Consider the following 6,384-nt stretch of genomic DNA (forward strand, 5'->3'; position numbering starts at 1 on the left):
AAAAATGTCTAGGAGACATGTATTATACTAGGGTAGACAGATGGATATAGTCGATTAGTCACTCTGAAGACTTTTCCGCTGTGCAGCCTATCAGTGAATACAAATAAGTCATTGCCTAAGGTAAATGAATCACATTAAATTCAGGGGGTGAGGAATCCTAAAATAAACAGTGGATTTATATTAAAAATAACACATTTGGCCAGGCACAGTGGCCCACACCTGTAATCCCAGTATTTTGCAAAGCTGAGGTGGGCAGATCACTTGAGCCCAGGAGTTCGAGACTAACGTGGGCAACATGGCAACACCCTGTCTCTACAAAGAAATACAAATATTTGCTGGGTGTGGTGGCACACACTTGTGGTCTCAGCTACTTGGAAGGTTGAGATGTGAGGATTGCCTGAGCCTGGGAGGTTGAGGCTGCAGTGAGCAGTGATCACACGACCACATTCCAGCCTGGGTGGACAGAATGAGACTGTGTCTCAAAAAATAAAAATAAAAGTAAAAATAACACATTTGCAGAGTTTTGTGTGTATATGCATAGACATTATACAGGAAACCAATTTAAAATTTTTGTATGTTTCTGCTTTTATTCCTTCTGAGTGAAATCTAGTGATACCCAAAAACACCTTTAAAACTACAAGTATAATTAAGTTCAATAGCTCCCTGTTCCAAACAATATGAATAAATTACATTCAGTTCAAGACAATCTTTTCATTACATGGTTTATTCCAGTGGCTTTGAGTATAAAGTGTATTTATTAAAACTAATGGAGTTTTGTAACTAGCAAAGCCCCAAATACGCTCCTAACTATAACATGTGTTATTCAGTCTGCAGGTGGATGTTCTGAAGGCTTTTTTGTAGACTTTGGACTGTTTGTGTTTTACCATGTGCTGCTGTTCCTCTGGCTCAAGATGGATTCCTGTGATCAATAATCAGTAAATTAGTGACAGTACCTGTGACAAAATTTATTTTTAGCTCTTTGAAATGTTTATTTTTACTTCTTAATGTTTTTAAGTGCACTTAAAAGGTGTCTAAATATTGTTCCCTCCAGAAGCCAAAAAATAACTATTTTTACATAGTTACATCAAAACTCCTTCAAGAGTACAGGTGGAGCCCATGCATTTCTAGGCAGCCTAACACTTGAAAAGACGAAAGAGTAACAACAAAACGAATCTAAAGCCTCTTCTCCAAAGAGATCAAGACTGCTGGTATAAAATTAGGTTTTCTGGAAATAAAGCCCTCATCACTGCATTTGGAGGCTTTGTACCCACTTCAGCCTAAATTCATTCTCCTTTATTGCCCTCCCTAATATGAAGCCTGCCAGTAGACAAGGTCCATCCATTTTTGTTTGAAAGACCTCACCATGAAATAAAAGATAAACAACAGGAGAGAGGACTCATAATTTATATCCTAGAAAATCACCCTAGTCCACTATTCTTCTTTATAAGAAGACAGCCAAAGATAATAAAAAAATAAAACCAGCAGCACAAAATAATTAAAACAAGAATATTCACTTTAGAAGAAACAGATAATTCAGAAAAAAGGAGAATGTTAGAAGAACCTAGCTGTCATGAAATTAGCTTGAAAATTTGAGAGGAATTGCATGAAAATTTGAGAGGATACTGCATCCAAAAATAAGACTAGGAAAGTACAAAAGAACAATGGAGAACAAAATAAGATATTTTGTCTTGAAGATGCAATTGCAAAAATTCAGTAGACAGTTATGAAGATGAAACTAAGAAAATCAGAACAAGAGAAAAAAGACAAACGAGAAAAATTTTAAAAAGTTGAACATAGAGGTTCAATCCCAGAAGCATGACATTGACCTAATATTCTGGGAAATAAAGAAGAGAGGGAATTGGAGTGGGAAGAAGTTAGCAATGGACATATACAAGAAAAATTTTCAATACTAAAGCACCAGAATTCTTTAGGGCCATTGGGTTCCCAGGATGCTGAAAAAATTTATATCTGAAATTTCAGAACACAAGGATTTTTTTTTTTTTAAACTTTATAGTTAGGATGTAAGGAACACAACCATATTTATGATTCATAATGTTAAAACGAACCAGATTGACATTAGACATCTCACCAACAATAAGGGATCCGAGAGACAATGAAACAATGCATTTGAAGCTCTGAGGAAAAGTTCAGGCTTAGTCATTTGGCAAGAAAGTGTGATGGTAAAATATAGCTATTTTCCGACTTTCGGAAACTTTCTCTTATGTACTTCTCCAAGAAGGTTACTTGAAGATTTGCTCCAGTAAAACAAAGGTAAAAACCAAGAAAAAGACATGGTGGAAAAATACAGAAAAATAATCCAGTTCTATTGAAAACAAATGCCAGCACACACATCAATTATATAAGAGATCTGGAATGCTAATCCCAAATTACAGTAAGGCACAATCAAGATGGAGACCAACAAGGCTGTATCAGAGTTACTGTCTAAGATTACAGGGAAAGGAGAGAAAGAACTAACACCAAGGACAAGAAATGAGACAGCAAAGTTACAGGAAATAAAGTTCATTCTGATTGTATGTGATTTTTCTAAGAGTACTGAAGACTGAATATTAGAACTGAACACTTTTGATAGGTAGAGACAGTGTTAACTAGAAATTACTATCTGAAAGCATGTGACAGCAAAAATACAAAATTAGGGAATGAGGGTAGCTGCAGCGGCTGGAGCGGGGCCGGCCATGGCGGTGTGGACGCGGGCCACCAAAGCGGGGCTGGTGGAGCTGCTCCTGAGGGAGCGCTGGGTCCGAGTGGTGGCCGAGCTGAGCGGGGAGAGCCTGAGCCTGACGGGCGACACCGCCGCGGCCGAGCTGGAGCCCGCTCTGGGACCTGCGGCAGCCGCCTTCAACGGCCTCCCGAACGGCGGCGGCGCGGGCGACTCGCTGGGCCCAAGCCGCGGCCTGGGGTCCCTGAGCCCGCCGACGCCACTTCGGAGCCCCGCGGGTGAGGCGGGCGCGTCGCCTCGCCTCCCGTGCGCCGGGTGCGGGTGGTGAAGCAGGAGGCGGGCGGCCTGGGCATCAGCATCAAGGGTGGCCGCGAGAACCGGATGCCGATCCTCATCTCCAAGATCTTCCCTGGGCTGGCTGCGGACCAGAGCCGGGCGCTGCGGCTGGGCGACGCCATCCTGTCGGTGAACGGCACCGACCTGCGCCAGGCCACCCACGACCAGGCCGTGCAGGCGCTGAAGCGCGCGGGCAAGGAGGTGCTGCTGGAGGTCATGTTCATCCGAGAAGTAACACCATATATCAAGAAGCCATCATTAGTATCAGATCTGGCATGGGAAGGTGCAGCCCCCAGGTCACCAAGCTTTAGTGGCAGTGAGGACTCTGATTCGCCAAAACACCAGAACAGCACCAAAGACAGGAAGATCATCCCTCTCAAAATGTGCTTTGCTGCTAGAAATCTAAGCATGCCGGATCTGGAAAACAGATTGATAGAGCTACATTCTCCTGATAGCAGGAATACGTTGATCCTACGCTGCAAAGATACAACCACAGCACACTCCTGGTTCGTAGCTATCCACACCAACATAATGGCTCTCCTCCCACAGGTGTTGGCTGAACTCAACGCCATGCTTGGGGCAACCAGTACAGCAGGAGGCAGTAAAGAGGTCAAGCATATTGCCTGGCTGGCAGAACAGGCAAAACTAGATGGTGGAAGGCAGCAATGGAGAGCTGCCCTCATGGCTGTGACTGAGAAGGATTTGCTGCTCTATGACTGTATGCCATGGACAAGAGATGCCTGGGCATCACCATGCCACAGCTACCCACTTGTTGCCACAAGGCTGGTTCATTCTGGCTCTGGATGTCGATCGCCCTCCCTTGGATCTGACCTTACATTCGCTACCAGGACAGGCTCTCGACAGGGCATTGAGATGCATCTCTTCAGGGTGGAGACACATCGGGATCTGTCATCCTGGACCAGGATACTTGTTCAGGGTTGCCATGCTGCTGCTGAGCTGATCAAGGAAGTCTCTCTAGGCTGCATGTTAAATGGCCAAGAGGTGAGGCTTACTATTCACTATGAAAATGGGTTCACCATCTCCAGGGAAAATGGAGGCTCTAGCAGCATTATACCGCTATCCCTTTGAAAGGCTGAAGATGTCTGCTGATGATGGCATCCGAAATCTATACTTGGATTTTGGTGGTCCCGAAGAACTGACCATGGACCTGCACTCTTGTCCGAAGCCGATTGTATTTGTGTTGCACACATTCTTATCGGCCAAAGTCACTCGTATGGGACTGCTTGTATGAGCAACAAAAAATCAGAAAAGAGCCTTGACTGTCACAAGAAATATTTCCACCTCAAAACACACACACACACACACACACACAGAGAAAACTCTTTGCTCTCTCCTTCAGCACAGTGCCTTCCCAAGGACCTGCAAATCACTGCTGAACCATACCGTGTTTAAAGAAGAGCCTACCTTTCACAGTCTACCTTGGCCAGATATTCTAGGACTCTAAAAGGCTCCAAAATGAAGCTGTTGATTTATTCTCATTTCGTAATATGGTTTATGAGTAATTAGGTTTGTTTCTCCTGCTAAAAAGAATGGCTCATGGTTTTCCTTTTTAGACATAATCAAATACCCAAGCATTGTTTTCTTTTTCTTCTCCCTGTAGGATTTGTGTTGTGCTTAGCCTTGATCTCCTGTTCAGAACAATTGTCCCTTCCCAGGTGCTAGCTTGCAGCAGCCTGTTGCTTCGTGAGCATTCCACATAGGTTGTATGTCTTGGAATTTACTGTCCTCACTAGCTCCTTCCACCATAGGAAGTCCTTGAGTTGTATCACCAAAGGGTTGTTCCATTTGCCCTGGCTCTCCCTCTGTCTCAGTCTGGCCATCACTTCCCACCTTATCCCAAGCTTTCCCACTCTTAAGTGCTATCTCTAGGACTTAGGACTTTCAAATTTGATTTGCCTTGCCTTCCACTTCCTTTCTAGTGGTGACTGAGTTGAAAAGCAAGTTGGAAGTCACTCTGCTTTGAAAGAAAAGTTTTGCTTGGTTTAGGTTTTTCCATTTTATTTTTGGTAGGAGCCAGGGGATATTGTGAGATTCATTTTAAATGAAAATCCTCTTCCTAGGTTAAGCCATTTTTTAAATTGCTTACCAAATGTGCCTTTGGTTAGGGTTAGTGGAGCTTTATTATTCACTATTTGAATAACTGGAAATCACTGCCATTTCAAGGAGATCACCTATCCTAGTTTTGAGGAATAGTCTTTGAGGTGGGTTTCCTTAATGGCATCTCTTCTAGTAGGCAGATCTCTTTAAGCAAGATAAATCCTGAAGAGCCAGCCTGCTTGAGGAGTAGACTTGGTGGGTGAAGCCAGCTCTTCCGCACAAGCATCATGTCGAGTTGTTTTGGGGCTGCCCAAAAACAAAGGGATGCAGCATCCCGGCCGTGGCCTGGCCCTTTGTGGCAGCAGTGGCATGGACAAGGAATTGCTAATTGAAGACTTAGTGTTGGCTTCACAGCACACTCTACAGTGGGCAGGGTGATGAGACTGTGGAACAGCTACCTGCTTTTGGTTAAGCATTGCCAGATGTCATCATTAGGACACAGTAGCAGCAAGATTACTGATGTTGTAGTGTTAGAAAATCACACTCAGCTTGTTTTTCCTAATTTTGAAGGAGGTGTATATCTGCAAACATTTAAAATGGTATAATATCAATGTAAAATGTCAAAATTAGCATAGTCCCTGGATCTCAAAGAATAGGTAATATTGACTTGGATGTTCTTTGTGCTCTCTGAAGAAAGGTCTAGGGAAAGTTCTTGTTTGCTTGATTGATCAAGTGTGCCATAGAAGAATGTGAGCGCTGTGGTGGGTGGAGGAGGATGTCACTTCAGATGGGGCAGGCACAGGGGGAGAAAAGAAGAGAAAAATACACCTGTGTGTGCAAAATGAGCTATTTGGTTTCAGTGCAGCCTGACGGGTGGGAGGACCCATGAGCAGAGAGACTTCTAAGTCAACGTTGTAACTCCATTGTCCTCCTTCACCTGGAAGTCAGCCCCACTCCCTCATTACAGTGAAACCAACAGTATGCAGAGGTTGGAAAGAGACGCCTGTTCTTCCCTCAGCTTCATGTAATTGTCGAAGTTCCAAAAATGAATTATCTGAACTGCTTAAAACTGGAAATTAAAATCTAGACAAGAAAAAAAAAATACAAAATTAAGAGTGGCTTAAAAACAGTTTGTTCTGTTCTAAAAAGAAGTCCAATAGTCAGAATTTTAATAAAGAATTTCTATGAATTCATTAAAGTCCCAGGTTCCATCCAGCTATTTTCCTCTGCTGCCCAAGGCTATGATCCTTGTCGGTATTGTCTGCATTCTACCCAGCAAGAAAAGTGGAGGCAAAGCACACAGCGCTTCCTTT

At 43.4% G+C, this 6,384-nt stretch overlaps 1 pseudogene across 1 annotated transcript; it reads left to right on the forward strand.

Moving 5' to 3' along the window:
• The first annotated feature begins 2,657 nt into the window (after positions 1-2,657).
• LOC111545089 lies at positions 2,658-4,322 on the forward strand (annotated as a pseudogene). Its single transcript, XR_002732335.1, has one exon. The product of XR_002732335.1 is annotated as a beta-2-syntrophin pseudogene (transcript).
• The last annotated feature ends 2,062 nt before the right edge of the window (positions 4,323-6,384 follow it).

The sequence above is a fragment of the Piliocolobus tephrosceles genome, chromosome 8, assembly GCF_002776525.5.
Source record: "Piliocolobus tephrosceles isolate RC106 chromosome 8, ASM277652v3, whole genome shotgun sequence".
In the NCBI taxonomy this organism is placed as follows: Eukaryota; Metazoa; Chordata; class Mammalia; order Primates; family Cercopithecidae; genus Piliocolobus; species Piliocolobus tephrosceles.